Below are 25,137 nucleotides of genomic sequence, written 5' to 3' on the forward strand. Positions count from 1 at the left end.
TTCCCCATCTCCGGGTCATTCCAGTCTGGGGCCTCGCCGTCGTCCACCGCCTCGGTGCGCTCAACGCGGCATGGTCAACATACGAGAGTCATCGGAAGAGGACTGTACGTCGAGAGCCTGATGGCTGGGACCCACGAGGTCCATGGTCGCACACAAGGAAAGTTCCTCCTTATTACGCACTGTACGTGGACTGTATGTGGACTGTACGTGGGAAGGGCTTCTGTATTTCGCGAAAAAATGTTCCCCCCGCTGACAGGTCGGACCCACCAGCTATATCTTCGCACGCAAGGAAGTGCCTCCTTATTATGCACAAAAAATGAATACCCCCTGCTAGCTATGACCCACCATAGTGGGTGGCTGACTTGTGGGCCTACTAAGTTGACGGGGACGGAGGGCTTTGTCAACTTAGTCAATATGAACGATTCTAGCTCCAGTGATCGTACGATGTCCATCCAACGACCATAGTGCTTCTTCAACCTTTGGTCCTCTTGGTCCAGCCGCCCAAAGCTGCGCCGGTCGTGCCGCGTGCTCCTGCCTCCCGTGGCTGGCTGTGATGCCGCGGAGGCCTCACCGGCCCCTACTACTCCCACCGCTAGCCAGGGCATCCCTCTACTCACCCACACCCCCTATTATTCTGCGGTGACGGCAGCCTCACGATGCAGCCGAACCAGTGAACCCTCGTACTCCTCCCCGCGTGGGCATCCACTGCCGCGTCTTCCCCGGCTCCGTGTCGTCCCCTTCCTAGGCCTCACTGTCGTCCACCGCCTTGGTGCTCTCGATGCAACATGGTCAATGTGGTCAACGACCGACTTCCATCGGAAGAGTATTGTACGTGGAGAGGCTGACGGCTGGGTCCACGGCCGCAGCTGGGTCCACGGCCACAACCCTATTTTTTGTGATTTGCCAAGTAAGTCGCTTTGTCAGGCCTGTTGGGTTGCAAATCTTTCAAGACGAGGAGAGCTTCATTCGGCTGGCCGAGAAAATGGCCTATCAGTAATGAGAAATGGGTTGTACATTTTTGAAACACATCAAACCAGCAATTAGTTTCAGATTTCTTGTTTTCATTTCGAGATTTTAAATTGCATTGATTTTTAGGTGTGAACAATTTGTTGGATTTTATATTGATATACATTTATTTTTAAAATCAGTTTGAATGTGACTCGAAATTTCAGGATTAAAAACAGTTCAGACCGCACCGAAATATGCAAAATTTCGTATAATTTTTTAACCGTGGCCACAATATGGGCTGTAATGCTAACAAAATGAATATGAGCTCCAAAAAAACCTTAAGAATTAGCAAATGGGCTATAAATTATTAGGAATAATGGTAGATGGGATGTATGATGTTTTCCACAGGTTTGAGGCTTTCCTTAAAAAAAGGTTGACGCACAAGCAGTGACTGTTGGATTTCCATCCAACGGCCGTCGTGCTTATTCAGTCTCTGCTCTTCCTACTCCAGCCGCTCAAACAAGCGCCGGCAGGACTGCCTGCTCCCTCCTCCCCGCGGTCGGCTGTGCTGCCGCGCAGGCCTCACCACCCCACCGTACTCCCATCGCTGGCCTAGCCATCCCTCTACTCACCCACACATGTTGTTATTCTCCGATGATGACAGACGAACCAGTAAACCCTCGTACAATCGTACTCCCCTCCGTGTGGGAAACAACTGTAGAGTCTTCCCTGCCTCCGTGTCGTTCCCTTCCTAGGCCTCGCCGTCATCCACCGCCCTGGTGCTCTCGGCGCGGCCTGGTCAACATAGTCAATGACCGACATGCATCTGAAGTGGACTGTACGTGGAGAGGCTGACAGCTGGGTCCACGGCCGCACGCAAGGAAATGCCTCCTTATTACGCGCAAAATAATGATTCCTCCACTTGACATCTGGGACCCACCGAAAGGGCCTCTGTATTTCGCGAAAAAAATGTTACCGCCGCTGACAGCTTGGACCCACCAGCTATATCTTCGCACGCAAGGAAGTGCCTCCTTATTACACACAAAAAATGAATACTCCCCCTGCTAGCTGGGATCCAGTATAGTTGCAGGCTGACTTGTGGGCCTAGTAAGTTGACGGGGACGGAGGGCTTCGTCAACTTAGTCAATATGCACGATTCTAGCTCCAGTGACTGTACGATGTCCATCCAACGGCTGTAGTGCTTCTTCAACCTCTGGTATTCTTGCTCCAGCCGCCCAAACCAGCGGCGGTCGTGCCTCGTGCTCCTGCCTCCCATGGCCGACTGCGATGTGGCGGAGGGCTCACCGCCCCCTACTACTCCCACTGCTGGCCAGGCCATCCCTCTACTCACCCACACCCCCTGTTATTCTGCGGTGACGGCAGCCTCACACCGTAGCGAACCAGTGAACCCTCATACTCCTCTATGCGTGGGCATCCACTGCCACGTCTTCCCCGGCTCCGCGTCGTCCCCTTCCTAGGCCTCGCCGTCGTCCACCGCCCTGGTGCTCTCGGCGCGGCGTGGTCAACGTGGTCAAGGAACGGCTTCCATCAGACGTGGACTGTATGTGGAGAGGCTGACGGCAGGGTCCATGGCCGCAGCAAGGAAGTGCATCCTTATTACGCGCAAAATAATTATTCCTCCACCTGACAACGGGGACCCACCGGACGGGCCACCATGTTTCGCGAAAAAAATGTTTCCCCCTGACTGCTGGGACCCACCAGCTACATCTTCGCACCCAAGGAAGTGCGTTTGGGCAAAAAAATGATTCGCCCCCATGACTGCTGGGACCCACCAGCTACATCTTCGCACGCAAGGAAGTGCCTGACAGTCGGGACCCACCTGGTCGAAGCGTATGTAGCGTTATCATTCTAGTTGCAAACGTGTACAGACATACTGGTCGATGTAGAGGCGCGTGATACGTCTCCGTCGTATCTATAATTTTTGATTGTTCCATGCCAATATTCTACAACTTTCATACACTTTTGGCAACTTTTTATACTATTTTTCGGACTAACATATTGATCCAGTGCCCAGTGCCAGTTCCTGTCTGTTGCATGTTTTTTGTTTCGCAGAATATCCATATCAAACGGAGTCCAAACGGGATAAAAACGGATAAATCTTATTTTTGGAAAATATGGAAAATTTGGAAGGAAAATCAACGCGAACCAGTGCTCGAGGTGGTCACGAGGCAGGGGGCTCCCCCCCTTAGGGCGCGTCCCTACCCTCGTGAGCCCACCGCAAGGCGGTTGAGGCTCTTCTTTTGCCGCAAGAAAGCTAATATTCGGAAAAAAAAATCACGGCGAAGGTTTTAGGCCAGTCGGAGTTACGGATCTCCATATATATATATATATATATATATATATATACAAAACGGTGAAACAGAGCCAGAAGAGAACGCAGAAGCAGAGAGAGACAGAGAGATAGATCCAATCTCAGAGGGGCTCTCGCCCCTCCCATGCCATGGGAGCCAAGGACCAGAGGGGAAACCCTTCTCCCATCTAGGGAGGAGGTCAAGGAAGAAGAATAAGAAGGGGGGCCCTCTCCCCCTTGCTTCTGGTGGCACCAGAGCGCTGCCGGGGCCATCATCATCACCGCCATCTTCACAAACAGCTTCACCGCCATCATCACCAACTCTTCCCCCCTCTATGCAGTGGTCTAACCTCTCTCTTACCTGTTGTAATATCTACTTAAACATGGTGCTCAATGCTATATATTATTTCCCAATGATGTATGGCTATCCTATGATGTTTGAGTAGATATGTTTTGTCCTAATGGCTATTGGTTTGAGTTGTATGTTTTATTATTGGTGCTGTCCTATGGTGCTCTCCGGGTCGCGCAAGCGTGAGGGATCCCCGCTGTAGGGTTTGCAATATGTTCATGATTTGCTTATGGTGGGTGGCATGAGTGACAGAAGTACAAACCCGAGTAAGTAGGTTGTTTGCGTATGGGATAAAGGGGACTTGATGCTTTAATGCTATGGTTGGGTTTTACCTTAATGAATCTTTAGTAGTTGTGGATGCTTGCTAGAGTTCCAATCATAAGTGCATATGATCCAAGTAGAGAAAGTATGTTAGCTTATGCCTCTCCCTTAAATAAAATTGCAATAATGATTACCGGTCTAGTTATCGATTGCCTAGAGATAAATAACTTTCTCGTAACAACAAACTCTCTACTAAACAGCCCCTACTTTTTATTTACTTGCTCTTTATTATCTTGCATACCTATCCAACGACACCTACAAAGTACTTCTAGTTTCATACTTGTTCTAGGTAAAGCGAACATCAAGCGTGCGTAGAGTTGTACCGGTGGTCGATAGAACTTGAGGGAATATTTGTTCTACCTTTAGCTCCTCGTTGGGTTCGACACTCTTACTTATCGAAAGAGGCTACAACTGATCCCCTATACTTGTGGGTTATCAAGACCTTTTTCTGGCGCCGTTGCCAGGGAGCAATAGCGTGGGGTGAATATTCTCGTGTGTGCTTGTTTGCTTTATCACTAAGTAATTTTTATTTGCTGTTCTTAGTTGTTCTCTATCTTTAGTTATGGATATGGAACACAAAATACCAAAAAAAGTAGGTGTACTTTCTGCTCATGGAGATGGGGAACCTCCTAAAACCCTCGATGCTGGTTATGTGAAATATATTATGTACTACTTTAATAATCCTGAGAAAACCCCATTCAATTATGTAACGGGAGTAACGTTGGATCAACGTGAATACTTTAGGGATTACCGCTTGACTCAAAAAGGGAAACTATTATGGGATAAAATTCATATATTGAATTGGTATGCTAGGCAACTATGATTGAGATATGATTATACTTGTTGCTCTAAGGTGAAGGCTCCACGCCTTCCCTTTTCATGTGAATTTAATGGTAATGAAACCTTAGCTTCTTATGCCAATGGTATATATGATTACTATGATGTGGAACAAATAGAAGAATTTGTTGCTTTTATGGGTGCTTATGAAATTGAATCTATGTTTAAAGAGTTTGAAGATTTTGATGATGTTGTTTATAGACCTGAAAATTTAGCTATCCCCAAATATTGCTATGAGAATTATGAATACAATTACGAAATTAATGCGCTTATTAAGAAAGTCTCTGCTGTCCAAGAAGAGACTAATATTTTGCAGGAATATATGGAAGAAGAAATTGATGAAACTGTGAGCTCATTGGATGAGAAAGATGAGGAGAAGAGCAAAGAACAAAAGGAGGAAGAGCGGATTGATCACCCGTGCCCACCTTCTAATGAGAGTAACTCTTCAACTCATACATTGTTTAATTCCCCTTCGTGCTTACCGAAGGATGATTGCTATGATGACTGTTATGATCCCATTGATTCTCTTGAAATATCCCTTTTTGATGATGCTTGCTATGCTTGTGGCCAAGATGCCAATATGAATTATGCTTATGGAGATGAACTTGCTATAGTTCCTTATGTTAAACATGAAATTGTTGCTATTGCACCCACACATGATAGTCCTATTATCTTTTTGAATTCTCCAAACTACACTATATTGGAGAAGTTTGCACTTATTAAGGATTACATTGATGGGTTGCCTTTTACCGATGCACATGATGATTTTGATGAGTATAATATGCATGTGCTTGCTGCTCCTACTTGCAATTATTATGAGAGAGGAACTATATCTCCACCTCTCTATGTTTCCAATATGACAAAATTGCAAGAAACTGTTTATACTATGCATTGGCCTTTACTAGGTGTGCATGAATTGTTCTTTTATGACATGCCGATGCATAGGAAGAGAGTTAGACTTCGTCATTACATGATATATGTTGCTTTGTGCTCACTACTAAATTAAAAATCATTGCTAATTAAAATTGGCTTTGATATACCTTGGGATCCGGGTGGATTCACTACTTGAGCACTATATGCCTTGCTTAATGGCTTTAAAGAAAGCACTGCCAGGGAGACAACCCGGAAGTTTTAGAGAGTCATTTATTTCTGTTGACTGCTTTCATATAGTTTAAAAACAACAAAAATAAAGAGGGGAACCCAAAACTTTTTCTAAACGAAAAGTGAAAGTGAGAGAGACGAGCATTGTGAAAGTGGGGGACGTCCTTGAACTTTGTTCATGCCCATGGGAACTTTGTGAATCTTAATTACAGAAACCTTTAAAAAAATTATCCCCTTGTACAGTTCCATTGTATTATAAAAATAATGTGCCAAGGTTTGCCTTTAGGATGTTTACATTTGCTTGATGGTTTGTACGGTGCAGGACAGAAACTTTGGCTGTAGTGCGCGATTTTACATTTTTAGCTGGTATGTCAAATGGTTCTGATTATTTTTGCACTGTCTTTCTGTACAAATTGTTTATTTTTCCTAATTTTGGCAAAATTTTCCAAGTAGCAGAAGTATGGTGAATGTTCAGATTGCTACAGACTGTTCTGTTTTAGACAGATTCTGTTTTTGATGCATAGTTTGCTTGTTTTGATGAAACTATCAATTTATATCAGTGGATTAAGACATGAAAAAGTTATACTACAGTAGACACAATGCAAAAACAAAATATGAATTTGTTTGCAACAGTATTTATAGTGGTGATTTGCTTTATTATACTAATGGATCTTACCAAGTTTTCTGTTGAAGTTTTGTGTGGATGAAGTGTTCGATGATCGAGAAGGTCTCGATGTGAGAAGAAGGAAGAGAGGCAAGAGCTCAAGCTTGGGGATGCCCGAGGCACCCCAAGTAAATATTCAAGGAGACTCAAGCATCTAAGCTTGGGGATGCTGGGGAGGCATCCCCTCTTTCTTCAACAAGTATCGGTATGTTTTCGGATTCGTTTCGTTCATGCGATATGTGCAAGTCTTGGAGCGTCTTTTGCATTTAGTTTTCATTTATCTTTTATGCACCATGCTTGTATGAGATAGTCCTTGGTTGATTTATAGAATGCTCTTTGCACTTCACTTATATCTTTTGAGTATGGCTTTATAGAATGCTCTTTGCACTGCACTTATATCTTTTGAGTATGGCTTTATAGAATGCTTCATGTACTTCACTTATATCATTTGAAGTTTGGATTGCCTGTTTCTCTTTACGTAGACAGCCGCCATTTGTAGAATGCTCTTTTGCTTCACTTATATTTGTTAGAGCGTGGGCATATCTTTTGTAGAAATAATTAAACTCCCTTGCTTCACTTATATCTATTTAGAGAGATGACAGGAACTGGTCACTCACATGGTTAGTCATAAAATCCTACATAAACTTGTAGATCGCTGAATATGATATGTTTGTTTCCTTGCAATAGTTTTGCGATATAAAGGTGGTGATATTAGAGTCATGCTAGTTGAGTAATTGTGAAATTGAGAAATACTTGTGTTGAGGTTTGCAAGTCCCGTAGCATGCACGTATGGTGAATCGTTATGTAACGAAGTCGGAGCATGAGGTGTTTACTGATTGTCTTCCTTATGAGTGGCGGTCGGGGACGTGCGATGGTCTTTTCCTACCAATCTATCCCCCTAGGAGCATGCGCGTAGTACTTTGTTTCGATGACTATTAGATTTTTGCAATAAGTATGTGAGTTCTTTATGACTAATGTTGAGTCCATGGATTATATGCACTCTCACCCTTCCATCATTGCTAGCCTCTCTAGTACCGCGCAACTTTCGCCGGTACCATAAACCCACCATATACCTTCCTCAAAACAGCCACCATACCTACCTATTATGGCATTTCCATAGCCATTCTGAGATATATTGCCATGCAACTTCCATCATCATCATATACATGACTTGAGCATCATTGTCATATTGCTTTGCATGATCGTAAGATAGCTAGCATGATGTTTTCATGGCTTGTCCATTTTTTGATGTCATTGCTACGCGAGATCATTGCACATCCCGGTACACCGATGGAGGCATTCATATAGAGTCATATCTTTGTTCTAGATATCAAGTTATAATATTGAGTTGTAAGTAAATAAAAGTGTGATGATCATCATTATTAGAACATTGTCCCATGTGAGGTTATCAAAATAAAAGAGGCCAAAGAAGCCCAAAAAAAGAGGCCAAAGAAGATCCAAAAAAAGAGGCCAAAGAAGCCCACCAAAAAAATAAAAAAAATAAAAAAAGAGAGAAAAAGAGAGAATGGGCAATGTTACTATCCTTTTACCACACTTGTGCTTCAAAGTAGCACCATGTTCTTCATATAGAGAGTCTCTTGAGTTATCACTTTCATATACTAGTGGGAGTTTTCATTATAGAACTTGGCTTGTTTATTCCGATGATGGGCTTCCTCAAATGCCCGAGGTCTTCATGAGCAAGCAAGTTGGATGCACACCCACTTAGTTTCCAGTTTGAGCTTTCATAAACTTATAGCTCTTACTTCATCCGTTGCATGGCAATCCCTACTCCTCACATTGATATATATTAATGGGCATCTCCATAGCCCGTTAATATGCCTAGTTGATGTGAGACTTTCTCCCTTTTTGTCTTCTCCACATAACCCCTATATCCATGGCTCACGCTCATGTATTGTGTGGAAGTTGAAAAGGTTTGAGAAACGTCAAAAGTATGAAAAAATTGCTTGGCTTGTCATCGGGGTTGTGCATGATGTGAATGCTTTGTGTGGTGAAGGTAGAGCATAGCCAGACTATATGATTTTGTAGGGATGAGCTTTCTTTGGCTATGTTATTTCAATAAGACATAATGGCTTGGTTGGTATGCTTGAAGTATTATTGTTTTTATTTCAAAGGATAGACTATTGCCTTGAATCACTCGTGTCTTAATATTCATGCCATGATTAGACATATGATCAAGATTATGCTAGGTAGCATTCCACATAAAAAATTATCTTTTTTATCATTTACCTACTCGAGGACGAGCACGAATTAAGCTTGGGGATGTTGATACGTTTCCGTCGTATCTATAATTTTTGATTGTTCCATGCCAATATTCTACAACTTTCATACACTTTTGGCAACTTTTTATACTATTTTTGGGACTAACATATTGATCCAGTGCCCAGTGCCAGTTCCTGTTTGTTGCATGTTTTTGGTTTCGCAGAATATCCATATCAAACGGAGTCCAAACGGGATAAAAACGGACGGAGCTTATTTTTGGAAAATATGGAAGGAAAATCAACGTGAACCAGTGCCCGAGGTAGTCACGAGGAAGGGGGGCGCCCCCCCCCCTTAGGGCGCGCCCCCTACCCTCGTGAGCCCACCGTAAGGCGGTTGACGCTCTTCTTTTGCCGCAAGAAAGCTAATATTCGGAAAAAATCACGGCGAAGGTTTTAGGCCAATCGGAGTTACGGATCTCCATATATATACGAAACGGTGAAACAGAGCCAGAAGAGAACGCAGAAACAGAGAGAGACAGAGAGATAGATCCAATCTCGGAGGGGCTCTCGCCCCTCCCATGCCATGGGAGCCAAGGACCAGAGGGGAAACCCTTCTCCCATCTTGGGAGGAGGTCAAGGAAGCATAAGAAGAAGGGGGGGCCCTCTCCCCCTTGCTCCCGGTGGCGCCGGAGCGCTGCCGGGGCCATCATCATCACCGCCATCTTCACCAACAACTTCACCGCCATCATCACCAACTCTTCCCCCCTCTATGCAGCGGTGTAACCTCTCTCTTACCCGCTGTAATCTCTACTTAAACATGGTGCTCAATGCTATATATTATTTCCCAATGATGTATGGCTATCCTATGATGTTTGAGTAGACATGTTTTGTCCTAATGGCTATTTGATGATCGTGATTGGTTTGAGTTGTATGTTTTATTATTGGTGTTGTCCTATGGTGCTCTCCGTGTCGCGCAAGCGTGAGGGATCCCCGTTGTAGGGTTTGCAATATGTGCATGATTTGCTTATGGTGGGTGGCGTGAGTGATAGAAGCACAGACCTGAGTAAGTAGGTTGTTTGCGTATGGGATAAAGGGGATTTGATGCTTTAATGCTATGGTTGGGTTTTACCTTAATGAATCTTTAGTAGTTGCGGATGCTTGCTAGAGTTCCAATCATAAGTGCATATGATCCAAGTAGAGAAAGTATGTTAGCTTATGCCTCTCCCTCAAATAAAATTGCAATAATGATTACCGATCTAGTTATCGATTGCCTAGGGACAAATAACTTTCTCGTAACAACAAACTCTCTACTAAACCTAACTTAGTTGTGTCTTTATCTAAACAGCCCCTACTTTTTATTTACTTTCTCTTTATTATCTTGCATACCTATCCAACAACACCTACAAAGTACTTCTAGTTTCATACTTGTTCTAGGTAAAGCGAACATCAAGCGTGCGTAGAGTTGTATCGGTGGTCGATAGAAATTGAGGGAATATTTGTTCTACCTTTAGCTCCTCGTTGGGTTCGACACTCTTACTTATCAAAAGAGGCTACAACTGATCCCCTATACTTGTGGGTTATCAGAGCGCACGTGTCATAGTAGAGGCGCGCACGTAGCATGTACACGTACGTACAGCGGCCAGTGTGCAAGAAAGAAAATACGGCCACGTACGTACATATGGGCAGGGTCTCGAACGCCTACTCGCGCATACGTATGGCCAGGGCTCGTGTGCATAGCTGGGTCGTAACGGAGAAACAACGTCGTCGTCGTGTTCATGGGGAGCCAACCGGCTGGGTTGGAACAGAATGCGTCCTCGTGTTCATCGGGAGGGCTTGGACGGAACAGCCGATGGAAACAAGGCCTGGCGTATCGCAGAAAGGAGGAAATAGCCTTGTGTTCGACCGGCCACATTCGAAACGGGATCCTGTTCATCGGGAGGGGTCTGGCGTACCGCAAAAGGGAGGAAACGGACCTCCTACGGTCGAAACGGGGATCCTGTTGATAGGGAGGGGTGTGCTACCTCTTGAGCACTGCGTTGGTTTTCCCCGAAGAGGAAGGGATGATGCAGCAAAGTAGCGTAAGTATTTCCCTCAATTTTTGAGAACCAAGGAATCAATCCAGTAGGAGGCTACGCGCGAGTCCCTCATACCTACATATAACAAATAAATCCTCGCAACCAACGCAAATAGGGGTTGTCAATCCCTATAAGGCCACTTACGAGAGTGGGATCTGATAGATATGATAAGATAATACTTTTGGTATTTTTATGATAAAAGATGCAAAGTAAAATAAAGGCAAAGTAAATAACAAAGGAAATAACTAAGTAGTAGGAGATCAATATGATAAAGATAGACCCGGGGGCCATAGGTTTCACTAGTGGCTTCTCTCGAGAGCATAAGTATTCTACGGTGGGTGAACAAATTACTGTTGAGCAATTGACAGAATTGAGCATAGTTATGAGAATATCTAGGTATGATCATGTATATAGGCATCATGTCCGAAACACGTAGACCGACTCCTGCCTGCATCTACTACTATTACTCCACTCATCGACCGCTATCCAGCATGCATCTAGAGTATTAAATTAAAACAGAGTAATGCCTTAAGCAAGATGACATGATGTAGAGGGATAGACTCATGCAATATGAAGAAAACCCCATCTTGTTATCCTAGATGGCAACAATACAATACGTGCCTTGCTGCCCTTACTGTCACTGGGAAAGGACACCGCAAGATTGAACCCAAAGCTAAGCACTTCTCCCATTGCAAGAAAGATCAATCTAGTAGGCCAAACCAAACTGATAATTCGAAGAGACTTGCAAACATAACCAATCATACATAAAATAATTCAGAGAAGATTCAAATATTATTCGTAGATAGACTTGATCATAAACCCACAATTCATCGGTCTCAACAAACACACCGCAAAAACAAGATTACATCGAATAGATCTCCACAAGAGAGGGGAGAACATTGTATTGAGATCCAAAAAGAGAGAAGAAGCCATCTAGCTACTAACTATGGACCCATAGGTCTGAGGTGAACTACTCACATTTCATCGGAGGGGCTATGGTGTTGATGTAGAAGCCCTCCGTGATCGATGCCCCCTCCAGCGGAGCTCCGGAACAGGCCCCAAGATGGGATCTCGTGGATACAGAAAGTTACGGCGGTGGAATTAGGGTTTTGGCTCCGTATCTGATCGTTTGGGGGTACGTAGGTATATATAGGAGGAAGGAGTACGTCGGTTGAGCAACAAGGGGCCCACGAGGGTGGAGGGCGCGCCTAGGGTAGGCAGGCGCGCCCCCCTACCTCGTGGCCTCCTGTTTCTTTTCTTGACGTAGGGTCCAAGTCTCCCAGATCATAATCTTCCTAAAAATCACGTTCCCGAAGGTTTCATTCCATTTGGACTCCGTTTGATATTCATTTTCTTCGAAACCCTAAAACAGGCAAAAAACAGCAATTCTGGGCTGGGCCTCCGGTTAATAGGTTAGTCCCAAAAATAATATAAAAGTGGATAATAAAGCCCAATAATGTCCAGAACAGTAGATAATATAGCATGGAGCAATCAAAAATTACAGATACGTTGGAGACGTATCAAGCATGTCCAAGCTTAATTCCTGCTCGTCCTCGAGTAGGTAAATGATAAAAACAGAATTTTTGATGCCGAGTGCTACTTGGAATAATTTTAATGTAATTCTTCTTAATTGTGGTATGAACATTCAGATCCGAAAGATTCAAGACAAAAGTTCGTATTGACATAAAAATAATAATACTTCAAGCATACTAACAAAGCAATTATGTCTTCTCAAAATAACATGGCTAAAGAAAGTTATCCCTACAAAATCATATAGTCTGGCTATGCTCTATCTTCACCACACAAAATATTTAAATCATGCACAACCCCTATGACAAGCCAAGCAATTGTTTCATACTTTTGACATTCTCAAAAAAAATTCAATTTTCACGTAATACATGAGCGTGAGCCATGGACATAGCACTATAGGTGGAATAGAGTGGTGGTTGTGGAGAAGACAAAAAGGGGAAGATAGTCTCACATCAACTAGGCATATCAATGGGCTATGGAGATGCCCATCAATAGATATCAATGTGAGTGAGTAGGGATTGCCATGCACCGGATGCACTAGAACTATAAGTATATGAAAGCTCAAAAATTGACTAAGTAGGTGTGCATCCAACTTGCTTGCTCATGAAGACCTAGGGCATTGTGAGGAAGCCCATCATTGGAATATACAAGCCAAGTTCTATAATGAAAGATTCCCACTAGTATATAAAAGTGATAACATGAGAGACTCTCTACTATGAAGATCATGGTGCTACTTTGAAGCACAAGTGTGGTAAAAGGATAGTAACATTGTCCCTTCTCTCTTTTTCTCTCATTTTTTTATTTGGGCCTTTCTCTTTTTTATGGCCTCTTTTCTTTCTCTTTTTTTCGTCCGGAGTCTCATCCCGACTTGTGGGGGAATCATAGTCTCCATCATCCTTTCTTCATTGGGATAATGCTCCAATAATGATGATCATCACACTTTTATTTTTCTTACAACTCAACAATTACAACTCGATACTTAGAACAAAATATGACTATATGAATGCCTCCGGCGGTGTACCGGGATATGCAATGACTGATGAGTGACATGTATGAAAGAATTATGAACGGTGGCTTTGCCACAAATACGATGTCGACTACATGATCATGCTAATCAATATGACAATGATGGAGTGTGTCATAATAAACAGAACGGTGGAAAGTTGCATGGCAATATATCTCGGAATGGCTATGGAAATGCCATAATAGATAGGTATGGTGGCTGTTTTGAGGAAGGTATATGGTGGGTGTATGATACCGGCGAAAGGTGTGCGGTATTAGAGAGGCTAGCAAAGGTGGAAGGGTGAGAGTGCGTATAATCCATGGACTCAACATTAGTCACAAAGAACTCATATATTTATTGAAAAAATCTACAAGTTATCAAAGCAAAGTATTACGCGCATGCTCCTAGGGGGGTAGATTGGTAGGAAAAGACCATCGCTCGTCCCCGACCGCCACTCATAAGGAAGGCAATCAAAAAATAAATCATGCTTCGACTTCATCACATAACGGTTCACCATACGTGCATGCTACGAGAATCACAAGCTTCAACACAAGTATTTCACAAATTCAAAACTACTCAACTAGCATGACTTTAATATCACCATCTCCATATCTCAAAACAATTATCAAGTGTCAAACTTATCATAGTATCCAACACTCATAAGAAAGTTTTATTATTAATCTTGTGTACCAAGCATATTAGGATTTTAAGCAAATTACCATGCTATTCAAGACTCTCAAAATAATCTAAGTGAAGCATGAGAGATCAATATTTTCTATAAAACAAATCCACCACCGTGCTCTAAAAGATATAAGTGAAGCACTAGAGCAAAATTATATAACTCAAAAGATATAAGCGAAGCACATAGGGTATTCTAGCAAATACCAAATCATATATGGCTCTCTAAAAAGGTGTGTACAGCAAGGATGATTGTCGGTGTACTAGAGTAGGGGTACCCTAGTATCCCGAACTTGTGCACGGGCAGTCGCAGCATCCCGCAGCAAGGCTTGTCGGGTGACCGCCAAGGTCCTCCATAGTTCCTTTGGAGCCATTCAAGGATAAAGTATCCAAGGCATCTCAAGGAGACAAGACCCCGGCAAGAGGAGCTTGCCGGGAAGGCCAACCAAGGCATCTCAAGGAACTTGCCGCGATGCGCCACACGTCCCGGCAAGGCCCGGTGAGCGACAAGCTCCCGGACGCGACAAGACAACGACCGCGGCAAGGCGCTTGCCGCGGCAAGCCACCACTCTGTGACCGCGCTCCAGCACACCCACCAACGTGTCGCTCTGGGACCCTTCCAGGCGTACGTGGCGGGGGCTGTGCAGCCAGCGGTGCGCGGTGGCAAGCGGCGCTGACAAGATTGCCATCGTGGCGAGCGGTGGCGTCCCTGGCGGTCTCTTTTGCACTATTTAGGCGACGCAGACGGGCATTTAATGCCCTTGTCCCCTGCCGTCAGGGTTAGGTATGATACACTGTAGCAGGTAGCTGTACCAACCGCAGCACCTTTCCATTTTTACCCTTGTCTACGTTGCCACCTGTCGGTGACCCCTTGAGCATATAAAAGGAGGCCCATGCGCAACGTGGAGGGGGAAGGAAGAGAACACTCACGCTCGGTCTCGTTAGCTGCTGGAGTGTACTGTAGCACTCCGCGCTCTCGAGCAAGAACTCAATACAAATCACAAAGCAGGAGTAGGGTTTTACGCATCCGTGCGGCCCGAACCTGGGTAAACTGCTCGTGTGCTTCGCCTCGATCCGCTCTTCGTGCGACCCTCGCCCCGGCCGAACCGAAAGGGACTCGGTCCGCCGGTCCCATAGGTGCTCGTGGATTAGCCCCCCGACATCTCTGGCGCGCCAGGTAGGGGCGTCGAGGTTGTGTGAACCAGATCCGGCGTTCACACGAGCTAGATCTTCATCATCTTCATCGACATGCCGCCGAAGAAGAAGGCTTCGGAGGCGGCTGCTCCGTCCGCGCTGAACCCACCACCGCCGGAGCAAACGGCTGATGGGGCAGACGCCGGCGGAAGAACGGGCGTCGACGAGGGAGCTCATGGTGCTGCTAGGTCCAAGGACAAAGCTGCGCTACCCATCAGCAGCGTAGCCGGCTCCCACAACGACCGGGCGCATTCCAAGACCTCGGCATTCGTACATGCACCGCGCCCATCTCAGGAGGCGCGGGACCGGCAGCGTCATGGTACTCACGGTACCATGCGTTTGCTGGACCAAGATCAAGCTGGTGGATCTCGGAGTGCTCAAGACCAGCATGCACGCCAACATGCTGGCACGAGCGAGGCACGGTCGCCTGGACGGGATACTGCTCCTTCTAACATAGTTAGAAGTCCGAGCATATCCCGCTCTTCGCACCGTTCGCCACCGCCACCCGCCACTCCAGCAGAAGCTTTGGCGCGAGCTCAACTGCTCCTGGACTACCCTCCAACGGCAGACAAGATCGATGACTGGAGGGCCACCATTCAGAGTCTCATCGGCTTCGCCAATGGCGACACTCAATAGCAGCCGCAACAGATCGCAAATCACCTGCCATTGAAGCTCCCGGGGGGAAGAAGAAGACCAAGTCCGACAAGAGTTCTGATGCCCACTCCGGCAAGCGCACCGCTTCGGAGTGCTGCACTGCCGTCAAGGACGCACCATCGAGCTCCACCGGCAAGTGTAAGAAGACAATGGCAGCTCCGCCAGTAACCAAGAAGGTGTCCGCCAAGGAGGACGGCACTGGTGGTACCTTCACCATCAGTGCCACTCTCGACCCTAAATAGGAAAGCGCGCTCATTGCTTTCCTACGGGCGAACGTCGACGTGTTTGCGTGGCAACTGTCTGACATCCCCGGTGTTCCCAGGAAAGTAATTAAGCACCATCTTGCCGTTTGTCCTCATGCACGGCCCGTCAAGCAGAAGGTCATGAAGCAAGCAGTGGAGCGCCAAGAATTCATCGCAGAGGAGATCAAGAAGTTGGAAGCAGCAGGCCTTGTCAGAGGAGTGCTCCATCCTACGTGGTTGGCCAATCCTGTAGTCGTGCGCAAGGCGAACGGGAAATGGAGACTTTGTATCGAATTTACCGATGTTAACAAAGCTTGTCCCAAAGACCCATTTCCTTTGCCGCGCATTGACCAGATTGTTGACTCCACGGCCGGATGTGACTTGCTTTCATTTCTTGACGCATACTCAGGATACCATCAGATCTTCATGGCAGAAGAGGATGAGGAGAAGACCGCATTCATCACTCCATGTGGCACGTACTGTTTTATACGGATGCCTTTCGGTTTAAAAAATGCCGGTTCAACATTTGCAAGAGTAGTCCATGTCGCTCTTGAGCCACAAATACACAGAAATGTGGAAGCCTACATGGATGACATAGTGGTCAAGAGCAAGGACAAGGCAACTCTAATTCAAGATTTAGACGAGACCTTTGCAAATCTGCGCAAGATCAGCCTCAAGCTCAACCCCGAGAAGTGTGTGTTTGGAGTCCCCTCCGGCAAGCTTCTCGGGTTCTTCGTGTCTCAGCGGGGAATCGAAGCCAATCTCGACAAGATCAAGGCCATTGAGCAGATTGAAGCACCAAAGCGCGTCAAGGATGTACAAAGACTTGCCGGTTGCATGGCTGCTCTCAGCAAGTGTATCTCCAGGTCTGCTGAGCGCGCCCTGCCATTTTTCAAAATATTGAAAAAGGCAGGTCCAATGAAATGGACTCCGGAAGCAGAGGCTGCGCTGCAAGACTTGAAGAGATACCTGTCCTTCGCTCCAACACTTGTCGCACCTAAGCCATAAGAGAAGTTGCTGCTGTATATAGCGGCAACCAATCAAGTGGTTAGTGCTGCGTTAGTAGCAGAGAGGGAGGCAGATGACGAGCCAGCAACCACGGCAGGCGCATCCAGCGACAAGCAGGGGGCTTCCCCGACAAGCTCTGGTCCCGACAAGGATGGATCTGCACAGACGTGCGAGGACATACAGAAGAGAATGATACAGCGCCCAGTTTACTTTGTCAGTTCCCTTCTGCAGGGGGCTAGGTCAAGGTACTCTGGCGTGCAGAAATTGCTTTTCGGCCTTCTCATGGCCTCGAGAAAGCTGCGCCATTACTTCCAAGCACATGAGATCACAGTTGTCACTCGTTTTCCGCTGAAGAGGATACTACGGAATCCAGAAGCGACAGGCAGGATTGTTGAGTGGGCACTGGAACTGTCAAGCTTTGGCCTCAAGTTTGAGAGTACTTCAACTATCCAAAGCAGAGCATTGGTAGAATTCATAGCAGAATGGACGCCATCACCAGATGAAGAAATTCCAGAAACGAGCATCCCCGTCGAGGAAGCAAGCAAAGAGTGGCTGATGTACTTTGATGGTGCCTTTTCGCTGCAAGGCGCCGGCGCTGGCGTGCTGCTTGTCGCACCCACCGGAGAGCACCTCAAGTACGTAGTCGAGATGCACTTTCCCAAGGAGCAAGCAACAAACAATACTGCAGAGTATGAAGGCTTGCTTGCCGGTCTCAGGATCGCGGCAGACCTTGGGATCAAGAAGCTCATTGTCAAGGGAGACTCGCAGCTTGTCGTCCGCCAAGTGAACAAGAGCTATCAGAGTCCGTTGATGGAAGCCTACGTCAACGAAGTGAGAAAGCTAGAAGAGCACTTTGACGGCCTACAGATGGAGCATGTTCCAAGATCTCAGAACGCCATTGCCGATGGCCTGTCAAAGTGCGCCGCACTTAAGTTACCTGTGGAACCAGGGATCTTTGTGCTCAAGCTGACTCAACCGTCTGTAATGCCATCAACTGGACAAAGCAAGAAGAAGAAGTTGATTTCTGGTGACTATTTTCTGGCAGAGCTTCCCGAAGCCGCCGCCAAGAAGGTCCCCAAGATCAACGCCAAGAGCACTGAGGAGCAGTCTACTCCAGCAAGCCCTAGGGTTTGTTCCGTTGAAGCAGAAGCTCCCGGCAAGTTTTGCTCCGGCAAGCTTGCCGGGGAACGTCAAGCTCCGGCAGAGCCGCAGGTTCTCGCCGTAGAAGCGGATGTTCCCGCAGCAGCAGATTTGCCTTTAGTCCTTGTTGTCGAGCCACAAGCTCCAGCATGGGCACAACAGATTGTCCATTTCCTTCAGACAGGAGAACTTCCCGAAGAGCAAGAAGAAGCGGAAAGAGTAGCCCGGCAGTCAAGTATGTACCAGTTTGTCGACAACACACTGTACAGAAGAAGACTCAACGATGTGAAATTGAAGTGTATTCACCGGGAAGACGGACAAAAGCTGTTGGCAGAGATACATGGAGGCATATGTGGTCACCACATTGGCGCAAGAGCACTTGCCGGCAAAGCATTCCGGCAAGGTTTCTTCTGGCCGACAGCCCTCCAGGATGCAACTGCACAAGTAACCAAGTGTGAAGCATGCCAGTTCCATTCCAAGCAGATACACCAACCAGCTCAAGCTCTCCAGACGATCCCTTTATCCTGGCCATTTTCGGTCTGGGGGCTCGACATCCTCGGCCCCTTTCCCCGAGCAGTCGGGGGCTTTGAGTACTTGTACGTTGCAATCGACAAGTTCACAAAGTGGCCGGAAGTGGAACCAGTGAGGAAGGTGACAGCACAGTCAGCAGTCAAGTTCTTCAAGTCGATTGTTTGCCGCTTCGGGATCCCTAACAGGATAATCACCGACAACGGTATGCAATTCACGAGCCGCACCTTCATGCAGTACGTCCAAGATCTTGGCGCCAAGGTCTGCTTCGCTTCTGCTGCTCACCCGAGAAGCAACGGTCAAGTGGAGAGGGCAAATGCTAAAGTGCTGCGTGGGCTCAAGACCAGGACTTTCGATAGGCTGCACAAGTGCGGAAGAAACTGGATCGAGGAGTTGCCGGTGGTTCTTTGGTCAATCAGGACGACGCCAAATCGAGCCACTGGCCAGACACCTTTCGCTCTAGTCTATGGAGCAGAGGCAGTTCTCCCCACGGAACTCGTATACGGGTCACCTCAAGTGCTCGCTTATGATGAGCTTGAGCAAGAGCAGCTGCGACAAGATGACGTGCTACTCCTTGAGGAAGACCGTCTTCAGGCTGCTGTACGAGCTGCTCGCTACCAGCAAGCTTTGCGCCGTTACCATAGCCGCAAAGTTAACGCCAGAAGTATCGAGGAAGGCGACCTTGTTCTTCGGCGTGTTCAGTCCGCCAAGAATTCCAACAAGTTGACGCCGAAGTGGGAAGGCCCTTACCGGGTGAAACGAGTCACTAGGCCTGGCGTTGTCCGCCTTGAGACCGAAGATAGCATTCCGGTGAGCAATTCCTGGAACATTGAGCATCTTCGTAAGTTTTACCCGTAAGGCGCGGTTGCCGGAACCTGTTCCGGCAACCAACTTTTGTACAAGTCTTGCCGCTGTTGCATGTAATCCTTTGTACAAAGTGATGGGGAACGTTGCAGAAAACAAAAATTTTCCTACTCGTTTCACCAAGATCATCTAGGAGTTCATCTAGCAACGAGTGATTAGATGCATCTACATACCTTTGTAGATCGCGAGCGGAAGCGTTCAAAAGAACGGTGATGATGTAGTCGTACTCGACGTGATCCAAATCACCGATGACCAGCGCCGAACGGACGGCACCTCCGCGTTCAACACACGTACGGAATAGCCACGTCTCCTCCTTCTTGATCCAGCAAGGGAGGGAGGAGAGGTTGAGGGAGATGGCACCAGCAGCAGCACGACGGCGTGGTGTTGATGGAGCTGCAGTACTCCGGCAGAGCTTCGCTAAGCACTATGGAGGTGGAGGAGGTGTTGGGGAGGGAGAAGGTGCCTAGGAGGTGCCTTACCCTCCTAGGACTCTTCCCCCTTCAAACCCTAGGCGCATGGGCCTATGTGGGGCTGGTGCCCTTGGCCCATTAGGCCAAGGCGCACCCCCTACAGCCCATGTGGCCCCCCCGGGACAGGTGGACCCACCCGGTGGACCCCCGGGACCCTTCCGGTGGTCCCGGTACAATACCGATAACCCCGAAACTTGTCCCGATGCCCGAAACAGGACTTCCCATATATAAATCTTTACCTCCAGATCATTCCGGAACTCCTCGTGACGTCCGGGATCTCATCCGGGACTCCGAACAACATTCGGGTTACTGCATATACATATCCCTACAACCCTAGCGTAACTGAACCTTAAGTGTGTAGACCCTACGGGTTCGGGAGACAAGCAGACATGACCGAGACGACTCTCCGGTCAATAACCAACAGCAGGATCTGGATACCCATGTTGGCTCCCACATGCTCCACGACGATCTCATCGGATGAACCACGATGTCGAGGATTCTATCAACCCCGTACGCTATTCCCTTTGTCTATCGATATGTTACTTGCCCGAGATTCGATCGTCGGTATCCCAATACCTCGTTCAATCTCGTTACCGGCAAGTCACTTTACTCGTACCGTAATGCATGATCCCGTGACTAGACACTTGGTCACTCTGAGCTCATTATGATGATGCATTACCGAGTGGGCCCAGTGATACCTCTCCGTCATACGAAGTGACAAATCCCAGTCTTGATCCATGTCACCCAACAGACACTTTCGGAGATACATGTAGTCTACCTTTATAGTCACCCAGTTACATTGTGACGTTTGGCATACCCAAAGCACTCCTACGGTATCCGGGAGTTGCACGATCTCATGGTCTAAGGAAAAGATACTTGACATTGGAAAACTCTAGCAAACGAACTATACGATCTTGTGCTATGTTTAGGATTGGGTCTTGTCCATCACATCATTCTCCTAATGATGTGATCTCGTTATCAATGACATCCAGTGTCCATAGTCAGGAAACCATGACTATCTGTTGATCAACGAGCTAGTCAACTAGAGGCTCACTAGGGACATGTTGATGTCTGTTATTCACACATGTATTACGATTTCCGGATAACACAATTATAGCATGAATAAAGACAATTATCATGAACAAGGAAATATAATAATAATGCTTTTATTATTGCCTCTAGGGCATATTTCCAACAGTCTCCCACTTGCACTAGAGTCAATAATCTAGTTACATTGTGATGAATCGAACACCCATAGAATTCTGGTGTTGATCATGTTTTGCTCTAGGGAGAGGTTTAGTCAACGGATCTGCTATATTCAGGTCCGTATGTACTTTACAAATCTCTATGTCTCCATCTTGAACATTTTCACGAATGGAGTTGAAGCGACGCTTGATGTGCCTTGTCTTCTTGTGAAACCTGGGCTCCTTGGCAAGTGCAATAGCTTCAGTGTTGTCACAGAAGAGCTTGATCGGCCCCGACGCATTGGGTATGACTCCTAGGTCGGTGATGAACTCCTTCACCCATATTGCTTCATGTGCTGCCTCCGAGGCTGCCATGTACTCCGCTTCACATGTAGATCCCGCCACGAAGCTTTGCTTGCAACTGCACCAGCTTACTGCCCCACCATTCAAAATATACACGTATCCGGTTTGTGACTTAGAGTCATCCAGATCTGTGTCGAAGCTAGCGTCGACGTAACCCTTTACGACGAGCTCTTCGTCACCTCCATAAACGAGAAACATTTCCTTAGTCCTTTTCAGGTACTTCAGGATATTCTTGACCGCTGTCCAGTGTTCCTTGCCGGGATTACTTTGGTACCTTCCTACCAAACTTACGGCAAGGTTTACATCAGGTCTGGTACACAGCATGGCATACATAATAGAACCTATGGCTGAGGCATAGGGGATGACGCTCATCTCTTCTATATCTTCTGCCGTGGTCGGACATTGAGCTGAGCTCAATTTCATACCTTGCAACACAGGCAAGAACCCCTTCTTGGATTGATCCATATTGAACTTCTTCAATATCTTATCAAGGTATGTGCTTTGTGAAAGACCTATGAGGCGTCTCGATCTATCTCTATAGATTTTGATGCCTAATATATAAGCAGCTTCTCCAAGGTCCTTCATTGAAAAACTTTTATTCAAGTAGGCCTTGATGCTGTCCAAGAGTTCTATATCATTTCCCATCAAAAGTATGTCATCTACATATAATATGAGAAATGCTACAGAGCTCCCACTCACTTTCTTGTAAACACAGGCTTCTCCATAAGTCTGTGTAAACCCAAACGCTTTGATCATCTCATCAAAGCGAATGTTCCAACTCCGAGATGCTTGCACCAGCCCATAAATTGAGCGTTGGAGCTTGCACACTTTGTCAGCATTCTTAGGATCGACAAAACCTTCCGGCTGCATCATACACAATTCTTCCTTAAGGAAACCATTAAGGAATGCCGTTTTGACGTCCATTTGCCATATTTCGTAATCATAGAATGCGGCAATTGCTAACATGATTCGGACGGACTTCAGCTTCGCTACCGGTGAGAAAGTCTCATCGTAGTCAACCCCTTGAACTTGTCGATAACCCTTAGCGACAAGCCGAGCTTTATAGATGGTCACATTACCATCCGCGTCTGTCTTCCTCTTAAAGATCCATTTATTTTCTATGGCTCGCCGCTCAACGGGCAAGTCAGTCAAAGTCCATACTTTGTTTTCATACATGGATCCTATCTCGGATTTCATGGCTTCCAGCCATTTGTCGGAATCCGGGCCCGCCATCGCTTCTTCATAGTTCGAAGGTTCACCATTGTCTAACAGCGTGATTTCCAAGACAGGGTTGCCGTACCACTCTGGTGCGGAACGTGTCCTTGTGGACCTTCGAATTTCAGTAGGGGCTTGATCAGAAGTATCTTGATCATTTTCATTAACTTCCTCTCTAGTCGGTGCAGGCACCTCAGGAACATTTTCTTGAGTTGCGCCATTTTCCGGTTCAAGAGGTAATACTTCATCAAGCTCTACTTTCCTCCCACTTACTTCTTTCGAGAGAAACTCTTTCTCCAGAAAGGACCCATTCTTGGCAACAAAGATCTTGCCTTCGGATCTGAGGTAGAAGGTGTACCCAATAGTTTCTTTTGGGTATCCTATGAAGACACATTTTTCCGACTTGGGTTCGAGCTTTTCAGGTTGAAGTTTCTTGACATAAGCATCGCATCCCCAAACTTTTAGAAACGACAGCTTAGGTTTCTTCCCAAACCATAATTCATACGGTGTCGTCTCAACGGATTTCGACGGAGCCCTATTTAAAGTGAATGCGGCAGTCTCTAAAGCATAGCCCCAAAAAGAAAGCGGTAAATCGGTAAGAGACATCATAGATCGCACCATATCTAACAGAGTGCGATTACGACGTTCGGACACACCATTACGCTGAGGTGTTCCAGGCGGCGTGAGTTGTGAAACTATTCCACATTTTCTTAAGTGTGCCCCAAACTCGTGACTCAAGTATTCTCCTCCACGATCTGATCGTAGAAACTTGATTTTCCTGTCACGTTGATTTTCAACCTCACTCTGAAATTCCTTGAACTTTTCAAAGGTTTCAGACTTGTGTTTCATTAAGTAGATATACCCATACCTACTTAAATCATCAGTGAGGGTGAGAACATAACGATAGCCACCGCGAGCCTCAACACTCATCGGACCGCACACATCAGTATGTATGATTTCCAATAAGTCGGTTGCTCGCTCCATTGTTCCTGAGAATGGAGTCTTGGTCATTTTACCCATAAGGCATGGTTCGCACGTGTCAAATGATTCATAATCAAGAGACTCTAAAAGTCCATCAGCATGGAGCTTCTTCATACGTTTGACACCTATGTGACCAAGGCGGCAGTGCCACAAGTATGTGGGACTATCATTATCAACCTTACTTCTTTTGGTACTCACATTATGAACATGTGTAGCATCACGTTTGAGATTCATAAAGAATAAACCATTCACCATAGGAGCATGACCATAAAACATATCTCTCATAAAAATGGAACAACCATTATTCTCAGATTTAAAAGAGTAGCCATCTCGAATTAAACGAGATCCCGATACAATGTTCGTGCTCAAAGCTGGCACTAAATAACAATTATTAAGGTTTAAAACTAATCCCGAAAGGGAGATGCAGAGGTAGCGTGCCGACGGCGATCACATTGACCTTGGAACCATTCCCGACGCGCATCGTCACCTCGTCCTTTGCCAGTTTCCGCTTATTCCGCAGCCCCTGCTTTGAGTTACAAATGTGAGCAACTGCACCGGTATCAAATACCCAGGAGCTACTACGGGCACTAGTAAGGTACACATCAATTACATGTATATCACATATACCTTTTGTTTTGCCGGCCTTCTTATCCGCTAAGTACTTAGGGCAGTTCCGCTTCTAGTGACCGCTTCCCTTGCAATAAAAGCACTTAGTCTCGGGCTTGGGTCCATTCTTTGGCTTCTTCCCGGCAGCTTGCTTGCCGGGCGCGGCAACCTCCTTGCCGTCCTTCTTGAAGTTCTTTTTACCCTTGCCTTTCTTGAACTTAGTGGTTTTATTGACCATCAACACTTGATGTTCCTTCCTGACTTCTACCTCTGCTGATTTCAGCATAGCAAATACTTCAGGAATGGTCTTTTCCATCCCCTGCATATTGAAGTTCATCACAAAGCTCTTGTAGCTTGGTGGAAGCGACTGGAGGATTCTGTCAATGACCGCATCATCCAGGAGATTAACTCCCAGCTGAGTCAATCGGTTATGCAACCCAGACATAGTGAGTATGTGCTCACTGACAGAACTGTTTTCCTCCATCTTACAGCTGAAGAATTTGTCGGAGACTTCATATCTCTCGACCCGGGCATGAGCTTGGAAAACCATTTTCAGCTCTTCGAACATCTCATATGCTCCATGTCTCTCAAAACGCTTTTGGAGCCCCGGCTCTAGGCTGTAAAGCATGTCGCACTGAACGAGGGAGTAGTC

This window comes from Triticum aestivum, chromosome 3A (assembly GCF_018294505.1).
Source record: "Triticum aestivum cultivar Chinese Spring chromosome 3A, IWGSC CS RefSeq v2.1, whole genome shotgun sequence".
Lineage (NCBI taxonomy): Eukaryota > Viridiplantae > Streptophyta > Magnoliopsida > Poales > Poaceae > Triticum > Triticum aestivum.